This window comes from Arachis ipaensis, chromosome B6 (assembly GCF_059453495.1).
Source record: "Arachis ipaensis isolate K30076 ecotype BB chromosome B6, ASM5945349v1, whole genome shotgun sequence".
In the NCBI taxonomy this organism is placed as follows: domain Eukaryota; kingdom Viridiplantae; phylum Streptophyta; class Magnoliopsida; order Fabales; family Fabaceae; genus Arachis; species Arachis ipaensis.
This window is the reverse complement of record NC_142441.1, coordinates 39,140,542-39,157,927: the sequence shown is the minus strand read 5'-3', so window position 1 is coordinate 39,157,927 and position 17,386 is coordinate 39,140,542. Positions and strand designations below refer to the sequence as shown.

The window sequence follows — 17,386 nt, the reverse complement described above, 5'->3', positions numbered from 1 at the left end:
ATGGCAATGTCATTGAATTCTCTGTGCCTCTTCTTCAGACACGCAGCGTCGGATTATTCCATCTGAGCATCTTTTGAAGAGATATGGTTTATTCCGCAAGTAGTACTTTGCATCATGTATGAGTTTTTGGGCTTGCTGCCTATTGTACTCTTTGGGAATGAATCTTATAGCCTTGTAATTTGCAATGTCTACAAACTAAGGTGCTATTTGGATGGCATAGAGTTGCTCATCTGGAAAGGTTTCGGATATGTTAGCAGAGGGGGGAAAGGTCTCTGCCACTGGTTCAATCCGAGACAAGTGGTCAGCCACTTGATTTTCTGTACCTTTTCTGTCTCTGATTTCTATATCAAAGTATTACAGGAGTAATACCCATCTTATGAGCCTGGGCTTAGAATCCTGCTTGGTGAGTAGATACCTCAGAGCAGCATAGTCAGTGTAGATAATGACCTTAGATCCTACTAAATAGGATCTAAACTTGTCAATAGCATAAAGCACTGCAAGTAATTCCTTTTCTCTGGTGGTATAGTTCTTCTGTGCGTCATTCAGAACACGACTGGCATAATAAATGACGTGCAGAAGCTTGTCATCTCTCTGCCCTAGAACTGCACTAGTGGCATGGTCATTGGCATCACACATCAGTTCGAATGGTAAGTCCCAATTCGGTGCAGAAATGACAGGTGTAGTGACAAGCTTGGCTTTCAGGGTCTCAAAGGCATGCAGACATTCTTGGTCAAAGACAAATGGAACGTCAGTGGCCAAGAGGTTACATAGGGGCTTTACAATTTTCGAAAAATCCTGCATGTCCTAGGAAACTTCTGATTGCCTTGGTATTAGTACGTGGTGGCAATTGTTCAAACACCTCCACCTTAGCTTGATCCACTTCTATCCCCTTATTTAAAATCCGGTGCCCAAGAACAATGCCTTCAGTCACCATGAAGTGGCATTTTTTCCAGTTTAAAATCAGGTTTGTCTCTTGGCATCTTTTCAGAATTAGGGCCAGATGGTCAAGGCATGATTCAAATGAATCTCCAAAGATAGAGAAGTCATCCATGAACACTTCAAGGAACTTTTCCACCATGTCAGAGAAGATGGAGAGCATACATCTCTAGAAGTTGGGAGGTGCATTGCATAGGCCGAATGGCATTTGCCTATAGGCAAACATGCCATATGGGCATGTAAATATTGTCTTCTCTTGATCCTATGGATTCACTGCTATTTGATTGTACCCGGAATATCCATCTAGGAAGCAATAAAAAGCATGCCCTACTAGTCTCTCTAGCATTTTATCAATAAATGGTAAAGAAAAATGATCCTTCCTAGTGGCGTTATTGAGCCTTCTATAGCCAATGCACATACGCCACCCCATAACTATCCTTGTAGGGATCAGTTCATTTTTTTCATTATGAACCACTGTCATGCCTCCCTTTTTAGGAACAACTTGTACAGGGCTCGCCCAGGGACTATCAGAAATGGGATAAATAATTCTAGCCTCCCAAAGCTTAGTGACTTCCTTCTACACCACTTCCTTCATAACTGAATTTAGTTGCCTTTGTGGTTGCACCACTGGTTTGGCGTCATCCTCTAGTAGGATTTTGTGCATCCATCAGGTTGGGCTAATGCCTTTAAGGTCACTTATAGTCCACCCAAGGGCAGTCTTGTGAGTTTTGAGCACTTTAATTAGTGCGTCTTCTTCCTGTGGTTCTAAGGCAGAGCTTATGATTACAGGATAAGTGTCTCCATCTCCTAGAAATGAATATTTTAGAGAGGATGGTAATGGCTTGAGCTCAAGTTTTGGAGGCTTCTCCTTTTCCTTACTAGTTTCCAGAGGTTCCTTTAAATTAGGTTGGGCATCAGTAAGGATGTCATTCAGCCCTTCTTTGAGTCCCACAACCATGTTTACTTCTTCTACCAGGGAATCAATGAGGTCAATGCTCATGCATTCCTCTGGGGTGTCTGGATACTGCATATCTTTGACAGTATTTAGCACGAACTTTTCCTAATTGACTCTCAGGGTTACTTCCGCTTTTTCAACATCAAAAAGGGTCCATCCTGTAACTAGGAAGGGTCTCCCTAGGATAAGGGATGCACTCTTGTGCCCTTCCATATCCAACACCACAAAGTCAGTGGGAAAGGCAAAGGGTCCAACCCTAACAATCATGTCTTCAACTACGCCTGATGGTATCTTAATAGAACCATCAGCAAGTTGAAGGCATATGCAAGTTGGTTTGACTTCATCAGTCAAGCAAAGCTTCTTTATTAATGAAACAGGTATTAGGTTGATGCTTGCTCCAAGGTCACATAGAAATGTCCTTGTGCAAGCATTCCCTAGAGTGCATGGTATCATAAAACTTCCAGGATCCTTAAGTTTCTCTGGTAAGTTGTTTTGAATGATTGCGCTACACTCTTCAGTGAGGAGGACTATTTTGAATGAATGTTTCCAAGTTTTCAAGCTAGATCTGGGCTGGTTGTCTAACCACCTCTTTGCTTGGTCCTTTACAGTAAAAGGAAAGAGCAATAGTCTGTATACATCTTGGTCTACTCCCTCATTGTGTACTATGTCAGCAATCTTTAAGAAATCTGCCAAGAACTCAGTAGATTCTTTTTGTGAAAGTCTAGAATACTGGCAGTTTTGCTGTACTAAAGTAATGAGTTGAGGGTTTAGTTCAAAGCCAACTGCTCTGATGGGAGGTATGCTAATACTTCTTCCATAGAAATTAGCAGTGGGAATTGTATAAGACCTAGGAGTTCTTCTGAACTCTTCATTCCCATTTGGGTTCATGATGAAGAAAGGTAGGGGAAGAAGAAGAATCAAGGATGAAGATGTAAATTATGATTAAAATATTTTTATTTTTTGTTTTATTTATTTAATTAATTCAAAAATAAAGGTTAATTAATTAAAAAATTGAAAATTAATTAATAAATTTCGAAAAAGAGGAAAGAGAAATAGAAGAGGGATTTTCAAAAATAGAAGAGAGAGAGAAATTAGTTAGGAAGTTTTGAGAAAGAAGAAAGAGAAAACAAGTAACTAATTAATAAAGATTTGAAATTAAGATTTAAATTTGAAAAAGATTTAATTTGAAATTTAAAATTGAAATTTGAAATTTGAAAATTTGAATTTTTAAAATTTGAAATTTGAAAATTTGAATTTTAAAATTTTGAAATTTGAATTTTAAATTTTGAATTTTGAATTTTAAAATTTGAATTTTGAAAATTGAATTTGAATTAGAATTAAGATAAGATAAGATTTTGAAAAAGATTTGAAAGAGATAAGATTTGAAATTTGATTTTTTTTTTTTTTAAAAAAGATTTGAATTTGAAATAAGATAAGATAAGATTTTGAAAATTGAATTTTAAATTTTAAAATTTGAATTTGAAACAAGATAAGATAAAGATTTGAAAAAGATATGACTTTTGAAATTTAAATCTTGACTTGACTAACAAGAAAATACTAAATTTAAAAATTTTTAAGGTAAATTGGCAAGATTTTCGAAAATTATAATTAAAGATAAGAAAAGATATTTTATTTTTTTTATTTTTGAATTTAATGAAAAAAGAGAAAAAAACACACAAAAGACACCAAATTTAAAATTTTTAGATCTGAGGACACTACTATGCGAAAATTTTAAAGAAAAACACAATAGGACACCAAGCTTAAAAATTTTAAGATCAAAACAAGAAGAAAAACAAGAATACTTTGAAAATCAAGAAGCACACCAAGAACAAAACACAAAGAATTCAAAGAAAACAAGAACATGCAAAGGACACCAAACTTAAAATTTTTGAAAACCAAACACACAATTTTCAAAAATTATAAAGAAAAGACACAAGAAGACACCAAACTTAAAAATTGAAACAAACTCAAACAAAAGACACTATTTTTGAAATTTTTTCGAAAAAAGACTCAAAGAAGTTTGAACAGGAACAAGAACAAGAATAAAAAACTCAAACCAAAAATAAAGATTGATAAAGAAAAGAAAAGATTTTTCAAAACCTTTTGAAAAGAAAATAAAAGACTCAAATGAAATAAAACTAAACCCGTAAAGAAAAGAAAATTCCCTAATCTAAGCAACAAGATAATCTGTCAGTTGTCCAAACTCGAACAATGCCTGACAACGGCGCCAAAAACTTGGTGCATGAATTCCCACACTTCGTAGAACTGAACCAGCAAGTATACTGGGTCGTCCAAGTAATACCTGAGTGAGTCTGAGTTGATCCCACGAGGATTGTGATTTGAAGCAAGCTATGGTTATCTTGTAGATCTTAGTCAGGCGGATAGAAAAGTTGATTGTTTGTTTAAAGCGCATAAAATTAAAATAAAGAAAACGTTACTAGGTTGATGTGTTTGCAATGATAAGAAGATGGTTAAGGCTTGGAGATGCTTGGTTCTTCTGGATTAATTTGGTCTTACTGTCTTCTTCAACTGTGAATGATTTCTTCTATGGTAGGTTGTATGTGATCAACACCTTTCTTACAACGTTGCTAATGCTCCTCCAAATTTGAACCCCAGGGTTAGTGCGGATCCATTCTGATTGAGGGTGAAGCTCCTGCAGTTCATTCTCCTTAGTGATCCTACTCAAAATGCCACAAACAAGGTCGAATCTTCCAAATCAGAGGATACTGCGCCTTTGGTGCTAGCCTCTACCACAAAGACTCTAATCTCCCTGTACCTCGGCTGAACTGGTCTCTCGAGAAGTCCCAACGAAGTCGTGGATTAGCCGTCTAAGAGATGTATGATCAAGCTAGTGGTTCATCACTGTCCGGTGAAAAACTCACTCTGAACCCTTGTAGAATGAGATAACCTTGTACCGGTTCAACGCATTCATAATGTTGAAGAACGGATATACATCATAGAATAGAGAATCAAACACGTATTGAGATAGAACAGTAGTACTTTATTAATCCATAAAACTCAGCAGAGCTCCTCGCCTCAACCTAGGAGGTTTAGAAACTCATACTGATAAAAAATACAATGACAAATGTGTAAAGTGTCAAAAGGTTCTTCAGATTGTAAAAGTTATCAATTAAATACTAAACTAATGACTAAGGATTACATAAGAAAGGTAAAACAGTCTTTTAGCGTTAAAATCCACTTTTGGGGCCTACTTGGTGAGTGTTTGGGCTGAGCTTGATTGAGATCCACATGCTAGGAGGCCTCTAGAGCGTTGAACGCTGGCTAGGGGGTCCTTCTTGGGTGTTGGACGCTGGTCTCTTCTCCTTTGGGCGCTAGATGCCAGAATAGGGCAGGAGGCTGGCGTTGGACGCCAGTTTTGGGTCTTCAATTCTGAAGCAAGGTATCAACTATTATACATTGCTGGAAAGCTTTGGATGTTAGCTTTCAATGGCCATTGAAAAAGCTCCATTTGGACTTATTTAGCTCTAGAAAAGCTCTTTCGAGTGCAAGGAGGTCAGATCCGGATAGCATTTGTAGTGCTTTCTCTGTCTTTGAATCACACTTTTGCTCCAGCTCCTCAATTTCAGCCAGAAAATACCTGAAATTGCATAAAAACACACAAACTCAAAGTAGAATCCAAAAATGTGAATTTTGCACTAAAACCTATGAAAATTTAATAAAACTTAAACAAAATATACTAAAAACTATATGAAAATGATGCCAAAAAGCGTATAAAATATCCACTCATCACAAGGCTTCTCAGCTATCTAGTACAGTTCTTGAGGTATCACCTCATGTACTTTCACCTCACTCCCAATCATGATGCAATGGATCATAATGGCTCTTTAAATGGTCACTTCTGACCGATTGCTAGTAGGGATGATGGAGCGTTGGATGAATTCCAACCATCCTCTAGCTAAAGGCTTGAGGTCAAGCCTTCTTAGATGAATGGGCTTGCCTTGGGAATCCTTTTTCCAATATGCTCCTTCCACACAGATGTCTGAGAGCACTTGATCCAGTGTAAGGATGTGGGTCTCCTTGCATCAAAGGCTAGTTGAACGCCAACCTCACACTTTCCGGACTAAAGTCCAAGATTCTCCCTCGGACCATGGTGCTCCAATTCTTGGGATTTGGGTTCACACTAGTGTCATAGTTTTTTGTGACCCATGCATTCTTGCACCATTAAGATCCCAACTTCTTGAATGGGATTGGTTAGGACTTTCCAACCTCTTCTCTGGATCTCTCTTCAGATTTCTGGATACTCATTCTTCTTAACCTAAAAGGGACCTCAGGGATCACCTTCTTCTCTGCCACTACTTCATAGAAGTGGTCTTGGTGGGCTTTGGTGATGAATCTCTCCATCTCCCAACATTCGGAGGTGGTGGCTACGGCCTTTTCTTTCCTCTTTCTAGAGGGTTCTCCAACCTTAGGTGCCATAAGTAATAATGGAAAGCAAAAAGCAATGCTTTTCCCATACCAAAATTAAAAGCTTTGCTCGTCCTTGAGCAAAAATAAATAAAAGAGAAGAATGGAGTAGAAAGTAATTTGGCCAAGGGGGCTTTGATGTGTGTGAGAGGTGTGTGTATGAAGGGTTAGTTAGAGGGGTATTTATAGGAGTGGGCTAGGGTTAGGTTCAGTCATGGGTGGGAAAATGGGAGGGAAATTTGATTTTGAAGTGGGTGGGGGTTGGTGAAAGTTATGATGGTTTTGGGGAAGTGATATGGATGTGATTGGGCTAGGGTTTATAGGGAAGAGTGTACGGAAAAGTGTGAAAAAAGAAGAGGGAAGAAGTGGGATAGGTAAAGATGCTGTGGGACCCACTGGTCCTGAGTGGCTAGGGAATTCAGATTCCCTACCCTCTGCATGGGCGTTGAACGCCCAGCATTGTGCTCTTGGCTGGCGTTTAACGCTAGCAAGACACTCCATCCAGAGTGTTCTGTTTTCATTGCTGAACCTTTCTATCTCTATTCTGACTGCTGCACATGATCATGAACCTAAAGAAATAACTAAAAGAAAATAAACTCAAGGAATTAAAAGAAATAGAAATTACTAAATAAGATTAGGTTGCCTCCCAACAAGAGTTCCTTTAACGTCGCTAGCTTGACGGTTAGCTCCTTACGAAGAGTGATATGGGCTTAGAATTTTGCTCCTTACAGTGAACTTTCTTCCTGTCTTCTCATGGATGAGCTCCACATGCTCTAGAGACAGGACACGACTCACTGTATGTGGTATGACTGGCTTCTTGGTGAAGAAAACTCTCATGCCAGGTGAAAGGCCTTCAGTGGGGACCTTCTTGTCCCTCCAGCCTTTAGGTACTTTCTTCTTAGTACCTTTGTTCTCAGTGCTTGTTGATGGTCGCCTAACACCAAACATAGAATTTATGTTTAGGGGCTCAGTAAAGCTTTGCACTGAAAGAGATGGTTGGAACACTAAGTGTTGCACAGTTATCTCTCTTTTTTTCAGAGGGAGAGTTGGAGTGAGGCATCTTGAACAAGATGTGATCCTCTCCTAGTTGTAGAATCAGTTCTCCCTTTGCTACATCAATGATAGCATTGGCGGTGGCTAGGAAAGGTCTTCCAAGGATGATGGATTCATCTTCATCTTCCCCAATATCTAAGATAATGAAGTTTGCAGGGATGTAAAGGTCTTCAACCTTTACCAATACATCCTCTACTAAGTCATATACTTTCTTCATTGCCTTGTCTGCCATCTCTAGTGAGATGTTTACAACTTGTACCTCAAAGATTCCCAGCTTCTCCATTACAGAGAGTGGCATGGGATTTATACTTGACCCTAGGTCACACAGAGCCTTTTCAAAGGTCATGGTGCCTATGAAGCAAGGAATTAGGAAGCGTTCGGGATCCAGAAGCTTTTGAGGCAACTTCTGCTGAACCAAAGCATTGAGTTCTTTGGTAAGCACTGGAGGTTCTTCCTCCAAAGGTTTTATACCAAACAGCTTGGCGTCCAGCTTCATGAGAGCTCCTAGGTACTGAGCAAATTGCACTTCCCTAGGGTCCTCATCCTCATCTGATTATGAATATTCATCAGAACTCATGCACTACAGGAGTGCATGCAAGGGAACCTCTATTGTCTCTACATGAGCCTTGGCTTTCTTTAGTTTTTGGATAGGAATTTCTTCAGTGGATGCTGAGCACTCAGTAGGTATGCCTTTACTAGCATTCAACGCCAATTCTGGTGGTTCTTTGGGCGTTGAACGCCCATCATGCATCCCTTCACTGGCGTTCAACGCCAGTTTTTTGCCAAGTTGGGCGTTGAACACCCAGGAGGGACCTCCTTCCTGGCGTTCAATGCCAGTCCTAGTGCCATTTTGGGCGTTGAACGCCCAATAAGGGCTCCCTCACTGGCGTTCAACGCTAGCTTTGATGCCTATTTAGGCATTGAATGCCCAGTGAGTTATTCCTCACTGGCGTTCAACGCCAGCTTTTGTGCCAGCTTGGGCGTTGAACGCCCAGTGAGATGCTCTTCACTAGCATTCAATGCCATCCCAGTCTCTCCAGATTCGGCCTCAGCCTCTATGGTGATGGCCTTGCACTCTTCTCTTGGGTTTACTTCAGTGTTACTAGGAAGAGTGTCAGGAGGAGTCTCAGGGATCCTCTTACTCAGCTGACCAACTTGTATCTCCAAATTTCTAATGGGGGATCTCGTTTCAATTATGAAACTATGAGTGGTCTTAGAGAGGCTGGAGACTAGAATGATTAAGTCAGAAAGGTTCTGCTTAGGAGTCTCCATATTCCCTTGAGGAGATGGGAATTGTGGTCTGTTGTTGAACCTATTTTGGTTCCTTCCACCTTGATTGTTGTTGAAGCCTTACCGCGGCTTCTGTTGATCCTTCCATGAGAGGTTAGGATGATTCCTCCATGAGGGATTGTAGGTGTTTCCATAGGAATTGATAAATCGCTATTTTACGGTTTATCTTGCCTTGAATTGAGCGGATTTTTTCAATTATTCTCACACTTATGCATATAATTTGCATGTTTTACATTTTCCTTCCTAATTTTATACTATAATTGAAAACATGCTTCTTTGGCCTTAAATTTGCTAATTTTAATCCTTCTTTATTACCATTCAATGCCGTGATATGTGTCTTAAGTGTTTTCAGATTTTATAGGGCAGGAATGGCTTAGAGGATGCAAAGGAAGCATGCAAAAGTGGAAGGAACAGAAGAAATTGAAGTTTGGAGAAGCTAGCAACGATGCGCACGTGTAGACGATGCGCACACGTGGACGATGCGTACGCATGATCAACGCGTCAGGCAAGCGACGCGTACGCATTACAAAGCGTCACGTGTTGCATTAAACAGAAGACGCTGGGGTCGATTTCTGGGCTGCTTTTGGCCCAATTTCAAGCCCGAAAGTGAAGCTTAGAGGCTGCAGAGTGGAGCTGGATGGGGGAATCAATCATTCACAGTTTCAATCAATATTAGTTAGGTTTTAGATGTAGTTTTCTAGAGAGAGAGAGGCTCTTTCCTCTCTCAAAGTTTTAGGTTTCTTAGTCTTAGTTCCTCTTAATTTCAGAATTCTATCTTGTTTTAATTTAATTTTCTCCTACTCTTATATGTTCTAGCACTTTAGTTTATTTTCTCTTGTTGATTTATTTATTTTCCAATTTAGTTTACGAACTCTTGATGTTAGATTCAATTTCCATATTAATGCAATTTATGTTTTTCATGGTTATTGCTTCTTTCTTCATTTGTTGTTAGTGATTCCTTGCAATTGGTTGTTTAGATTTTATTATTTCTTATTGATTTTCTATGCTTTCATTTTGTACCCACCAAGTTTTTGATAAAATACTTGGTTGGATTTTAAATTAGCTTTTTATGTTCTTAGCTTGGATTGAGTAAATTGGAGACTCTTGAATTGTCAATGTTTCTTGTTGGTTGGTGATTGAAAGTTGCTAGTTGGCTTGAGCTTTACTAACTCTAGTCTTTGATTAGAATTTGTGAACTCAAGTCGAATTGCTCACTTGACTTACTTTCAATTGTTAGAGGTTAACTAAGTGAGAGCAAAAAGCAATTACCATCACAAGTAACTATGATAATGGGGATAGGAATTCCAATTATCAGTCCTTGCTAGGAATTTTCTTAGTTGTTATTTTATTTCCTTGTTATTTACATTACTTGTTCCTTATTTCAAAACCCAAAAATATACTTTTCCATAACCAATAATAGCTACACTTCCCTGTAATTCCTTGAGAGACGACCCGAGGCTTAATACTTCGGTTTATTTTTATTGGGTTTGCTTTAGTGACAAACAAATTAAATGTTGATTGAGGATTGTTGTTGGTTTAGAACTATGCTTACAACGAGATTTCATTGAGAAATTCTTTACCGACAATTTTCCTTTGTCAGTTTTCCCATGTAATTCACCTTTTCCACGGTGGGTTGGTCAGGATCATAAGCTTCTACTTCAGAGGAAGCTTCTTGAGTGCTGCCAACTGCAGCTTGCATTCCAGTCAAATGCTGAGAGATCATATTGACCTGCTGGGTCAAGATCTTATTCTGAGCCAATATAGCATTCAGAGTGTCAACTTCAACAACTCCTTTCTTCTGAGGGACCCCATTGTTCACAGGATTTCTCTCAGAATTGTACATGAATTGGTTGTTTCCAACCATCTCAATGAGTTCTCTTGCTTCTGCAGGCATTTTCTTTAAGTGGAATGATTCACCAGCTGAACTGTCCAATGATAATTTGAACATCTCAGACAAACCATCATAGAAGATACCTAGGATAGACCGTTCTGAGAGCATGTCAGGAGGACACCTCCTGATCAGTTGCTTGTATCTTTCCCAAGCTTCATAGAGGAATTCACCTTCTCTTTGTTTGAAGGTTTAAACTTGCACTCTGATTTTACTCATCCTTTGAGGAAGGAAGAATTTGGCCAAAAAAGCATTGACCAACTTTTCCCAAGAGTCTAGGATCTCTTTTGGTTGAGAATCCAACCATATTTTAGCTCTGCCTCTAATAGCAAAGGGAAAGAGCATAAGTCTTTAGACCTCAGGATCCACTCCATTGGTCTTAACAGTATTACAGATCTGCAAAAATACAGATAGGAACTGATATGGATCTTCCAGTGGAAGTCCATGAAATTTGCAATTCTGTTGCAGAAGATAGACTAACTGAGGCTTAAGCTCAAAGTTTTTAGCGCTAATGGGAAGGTATGGAGATACTTCTTCCATAGAAATCAAAGGTAGGTATGGTGTAGTCACCAAGAACCTTTCTTACATCTCCTCCATTATTAGCATTGTCTGCCATGTCTTCAGCTTCTTGTTTGAAACTTTCTGAGATGTTTCTTCCGAAGTGTTGTACTTTAGCTTGTTGTAAACACCTCCTTAGAGTTTTCTCAGGTTTAGGGTCAGGATTAAAGAGAGGTTCTTTATCTCTGTTCCTGGTCATAAACAAGAAAAAGAAAACAAGAAAGAAGAAGAATGGGAGCTTTATGTTCAAGAACAGAGGACTCCCTGTGAGATGTGAAGAAGAAAGAAAAGAAGAATGAAAATACAAAGGAGAGAAGAGGAATTCGAATAAGAGAGAAGAAGAATTCAAAAGTTAGAAGTAAAAAGAGAAAACATTTTTGTTTTTATTTTTACTTATTAATTAAATTCAAAAATTAAAGCTAACTAATTAAAAAGATTTTAAAATTAAATGATGAATTTTCAGAAAAGAACAAAGAGAAATTAAGAAGATATTTCCGAAAATTAGAAGAGAGAAGAATTAGTTAGGAAGTTTTAAAAAAGAAGAAACAGAAAATAAGTAACTAATTAAGAAAGATTTGAAAACAACACAAGATAGAAGATTAGAAAAGATTTGAATTTAAAATTTAAAATTAGAAAAGATAAGATAGAAATTGAAAAGTTTTGAAAAAGATTTGATTTAAAATTTGAAATTAGAAAAGATAAGATAAGAATTTGAAAAAAATTTAAAAAAGATAAGATTTGAAATTTGATTTTTGAAAAAGATTTGATTTTGAAATTTGAATTTTGAAAATTTAAATTTTAAATTTTGAAAATTGAATTTTAAAATTTGAATTTGAAATAAGATAAGATAAGATTTTTGAATTTTTAAAGAAAGATAGAAATATAAGATAGTAAATTGAAAAAGATATGATTTTTGAAAAGATTTAAATTTGAAATTTAAAACTAAGATAAGATAAGATAATGATTTTGAAATTAAAACTTGAAAAATTTGTTGTAATTTTCGAAAAAATTGAGATAAAGATAAGAAAAGATATTTTGTTTTTTTTTTTAATTTTTGAATTTAATGAAGAAAGAGAAAAACAAAAAAAAGCACCAAGCTTAAAATTTTTAGATCTAAAGACACTACTATGCGAAAATTTTAAAGAAAAACACAAAGGAACACCAAACTTAAAAATTTTAAGATCTAAACAAAAATAAAAACAAGAACACTTTGAAGATCAAGAAGAACACGAAGAACAAAACTCAAAGAATTCAAAGAAAACAAGAACATGCAAAGGACACCAAACTTAAAAATTTTCAAAACCAAAGACACAAATTTCGAAAATTTAAAAGAAAAGACTCAAGAAGACACCAAACTTAAAGACTAACACAAGACTCAAACAAAAGACACTATTTTTGAAAATTTCTGGAAAAACACTCAAGAAATTCAAAAAAGACTCAAACAAAAACAAGAACAAAAGACTCAAAAAGCAAAGATTAAATAAAGAAAAGAATTTTTTTTGAAAATTTTTTTTGATTTTTTTTTGAAAAAGAAGAGGAAAATAAAAGACTCAAACAAAAGATCAAGATAAATAGAGAAAAGAAAATTTTTGAAATGAAAATAAAAGACATACATAAAATAAAACTAAACCTATAAAGAAAAGGAAATTACCTAATCTAAGTAACAAGACAATCCGTTAATTGTCCAAACTCGAACAATCCCCGGCAACGGCGCTAAAAACTTGGTGCGCAGAGTTACACTTCGCACAACTGAACCAGCAAGTGCACTGGGTCATCCAAGTAATACCTGAGTGAGTCAGGGTCGATCTCATGAGGATTGCGATTTGAAGCAAGCTATGGTTATCTTTTAGATCTTAGTCAGGCGGATATAGAAGTTGTTTGCTTGTTTAAAGCGCATAAAAGTAAAATAAATAAAACATTACTCAGTTGATAGTGAATGCAGTGATATGGAGATGGTTAAGGATTGGAGATGCTTTGTTCTTTTAGATTACTCTGGTCTAGCTGTCTATTCCAACTGTGAATGATTTCTTCTATGGTAGGTTGTATGTGATCAACGCCTTTCTTAAGGGATCGCCAATGCTTCTCTAGATCTAAACCTCAGGGTTAGTGCGGATCCAGTCTGATTGAGGGTGAAGCTCCTGCAGTTCATTCTCCTTAGTGATCCTACTCAAAAAGCCATAGATAAGGTCGAATCTTCCAAATCATAGAATGATATGCCTGATGAGCGGATAATTTATACGCTTTTTGGCATTGTTTTTAGTATGTTTTTAGTAGGATCTAGTTACTTTTAGGGATGTTTTTTATTAGTTTTTATGTTAAATTCATATTTCTGGACTTTACTATGAGTTTGTGTGTTTTTCTATGATTTCAAGTTTTTTTTGGCTGAAATTGAGGGACTTGAGCAAAAATCAGATTCAGAGGTAGAAGAAGGACTGCTGATGCTGTTGGATTCTGACCTCCCTGCACTCAAAGTGGATTTTCTGGAACTACCAAACTCAAACTGGCGCACTTCCAATTGCGTTGGAAAGTAGACATCCAGGGCTTTCCAGCAATATATAATAGTCCATACTTTGGCCGAGTTTAGATGACGCAAAAGGGCATTGAACGCCAGTTCTATGCTGCAGTCTTGAGTTAAACGCCAGAAACACGTCACAAACCAGAGTTGAACGCCAAAAACACGTTACAACTTGGCGTTCAACTCCAAAAGAAGCCTCTGCACGTGTAAACTTCAAGCTCAGCACAAGCACACACCAAGTGGGCCCCGGAAGTGGATTTATGCATCAATTACTTACTTTTGTAAATCCTAGTAGCTAGTTTAGTATAAATAGGACTTTTTACAATTGTATTTACATCTTATGATTTTTAGTTCAACTGGGGATCATATTGATCACATATGGGGGCTGGCCATTCGGCCATGCCTGGACCTTCATCACTTATGTATTTTCAACGGTAGAGTTTCTACACACCATAGATTAAGGTGTGGAGCTCTGCTGTTCCTCATGAATTAATACAAAGTACTACTGTTTTTCTATTCAATTCAACTTATTCCGCTTCTAAGATATCTATTCTCACTTCAACATGAATGTGGTGATCGTGACAGTCATCATCATTCCCTATGAACAAGTGCCTGACAACCACTTCCGTTCTACCTTAGATTGAATGAGTATCTCTTGGATTCCTTAATCATAATCTTCGTGGTATAAGTTAGAACCCATGGATGGCCATTCCTGAGATCCGAAAAGTCTAAACCTTGTCTGTGGTATTCCGAGTAGGATCTGGGAAGGGATGGCTGTGACGAGCTTCAAACTCGCGAGTGCTGGGCATAGTGACAGACGCAAAAGGATCAATGGATCCTATTCCAGTATGATCGAGAACCGACAGATGATTAGCCATGCAGTGACAGCGCATTGGACCATTTTCACTGAGAGGATAGGATGTAGCCATTGACAACGGTGATGCCTGACATACAGCTTGCCATGGAAATGAGTAGGATTGGTTGGATGAAGACAGCAGGAAAGCAGAGGTTCAGAGGAACGAAAGCATCTCTATACGCTTATCTGAAATTCTCACCAATGAATTACATAAGTATCTCTATCCTATTTTATGTTTTATTTACTATTATTATTCGAAAACTCCATAACCATTTAATATCCGCCTGACTGAGATTTACAAGATGACCATAGCTTACTTCATACCAACAATCTCCGTGGGATCGACCCTTACTCACGTAAGGTTTTATTACTTAGACGACCCAGTGCACTTGCTGGTTAGTTGTATCGAAGTTGTGACAAATTATGAATTAAGATTAAAGCACCAAGTTTTTGGAGCCATTACCAGGGATCACAATTTCGTGCACCAAGTTTTTGGCGCCGTTGCCGGGGATTGTTCGAGTTTGGACAACTGACGGTTAATCTTGTTGCTCAGATTAGGTAATTTTCTTTTTGTTTTATTTACAAAAAAAAATATTTCTTCAAAAATCTTTCAACCAAAAACTTTTCCTTTTGTTTTCGTAAATTATTCAAAATTTTTAAGAATGAATTCTAGAGTTTCATGGTAACATGTTGAAGCTTGGCTGGCTGTAAAGCCATATCCAAATTCTTTTGGACTGAGGCTTCCAAACCATCAGCATAAAGGCAAGTTAATTTGATGACTTAGCTGCTGAATGTCTGATTTGTATCTTCTAAAGCTTGGCTGGCTATTAAGCCATGTCTAACCCTTGGATTGGAGCTTTAGGCTAACATTGAAAGATTCCTGAAATTCTTATTAAAAATTTTTGAATTTCTTATTTCCTTTTTCCTATATGTTTTTCGAAAAAAATATTCAAAAAATCCAAAAAAAAAATTTAATAAAATCATAAAAATCAAAAAAATATTTTTTGTTTCTTGTTTGAGTCTAGAGTCAATTTTTAAGTTTGGTGTCAACTGCATTTTTTCTAAAAAATTATGCATTTTTCGAAAAAATTCATGCATTCATAGTGTTCTTCATGATCTTCAAGTTGTTCTTGGTAAGTCTTCTTGTTTGATCTTGTTGTTTTCTTATTTTGTGTCTTTTGTTGTTTTTCATGTGTATCTTTGCATTCATAGTGTCTAAGCATTAAAGATTTCTAAGTTTGGTGTCTTGCATGTTTTCTTTGCATCAAAAATTTTTCAAAAATATGTTCTTGATGTTCATCATAATCTTCAAAGTATTCTTGGTGTTCATCTTGACATTCATAGTGTTCTTGCATGCATTCATTGTTTGATCTAAAAATTCTCAAGCATTGAGTCTTTTTCATGTTTCTCTCTTTCTTCATTAAAAATTCAAAAATCAACAAAATATCTTTCCCTTTTTCACTCATAAATTTTCGAAAATTTCTTTTTCAAAACTTTTTAAAATTTAGTTGTTTCTTATGAGTCAAATCAAATTTTCAATTTAAAAATCTTATCTTTTTCAAAATCTTTTTCAAAAATCAAATCTTTTTCATTTTTCTTATTTATTTTCGAAAATTTTAAAAATATTTTTTCAAAAATCTTTTTCTTAATTTTATATCATATTTTCAAAAATATCATCAACAATTAATGTTTTGATTCAAAAATTTCAAGTTTGTTACTTACTTGTTAAGAAAAATTCAAACTTTAAGTTCTAGAATCATATATTATGATTTCTTGTGAATCAAGTCATTAATTGTGATTTTAAAAATCAAATATTTTTCAAAACTAATTTCAATCATATCTTTTCAAAAATATCTTTTTATCTTATCTTTTTCAAAATCATATCTTTTTAATCATACCTTTTCATATCATATCTTTTTCAAATATCTTTTCTGACTTCTTATCTTCTTATCTTTTCAAAATTGATTTTCAAATCTTATCTTTTTATTTCAATCATATCTCTTTCAAAACTACCTAACTAACTATCCCTCTCTAATTTTCGAAAATACCCCCCCTCTTTTTCAAAAATTCTTTTTAGTTAATCAATTGTTTAAATTTTAATTTTAATTTTAATTCTACTTTAATTCTCGAAAATCATCAACCCCTTTTCAAAAATTATTTTCGAAAATTTCTCTCTCTCATCTTCTTCTATTTATTTAATTACTTACTAACACTTCTCTTCATCTCATATCTCTGCTCTCCTCACCTTTGTGTTTGGATTCTCCTCCTTTCTCTTTCCTTACATTACATTCTTTTCTTCTTCTACTCACACAAAGGAATCTCTATACTGTGACATAGAGGATTCCATATTTTCATTGTTATTCCCTTCTTTGTCATATGAGCAGGAGCAAGGACAAGAACATTCTTGTTGAAGCAGATCCTGAACCTGAAAGGACTCTGAAAAGGAAACTAAGAGAAGTTAAAATACAACAATCCAGAGACAACCTTACAGGAATTTTCGAACAGGAAGAGGAGATGGCAGCCGAAAATAATAATAATGCAAGGTGGATGCTTGGTGACTTTACTGCACCTAATTCCAATTTATATGGAAGAAGCATCTCCATCCCTACCATTGGAGCAAACAATTTTAAGCTTAAGCCTCAAATAGTTTCTCTTATGCAACAAAACTGCAAGTTTTATGGACTTCCATCTGAAGATCCTTTTCAGTTCTTAACTGAATTCTTGTAGATATGTGATACTGTTAAGACTAATGGAGTAGATCCTGAAGTCTACAGGCTCATGCTTTTCCCTTTTACTGTAAGAGACAGAGCTAGAGTATGGTTGGACTCTCAACCTAAGGATAGCCTGAACTCTTGGGATAAGCTGGTCACGGCTTTCTTAGCAAAGTTCTTTCCTCCTCAAAAGCTTAGT

The 17,386-nt window shown here is 36.3% G+C and overlaps 1 non-coding gene across 1 annotated transcript; it reads left to right on the top strand.

The window, feature by feature from the left end:
• Positions 1–10,651: 10,651 nt before the first annotated feature.
• LOC148555217 (small nucleolar RNA R71) lies at positions 10,652–10,760 on the top strand. The gene has a single exon (XR_015888123.1). It is a non-coding gene; the product is annotated as a small nucleolar RNA R71 (small nucleolar RNA).
• Positions 10,761–17,386: the final 6,626 nt, after the last annotated feature.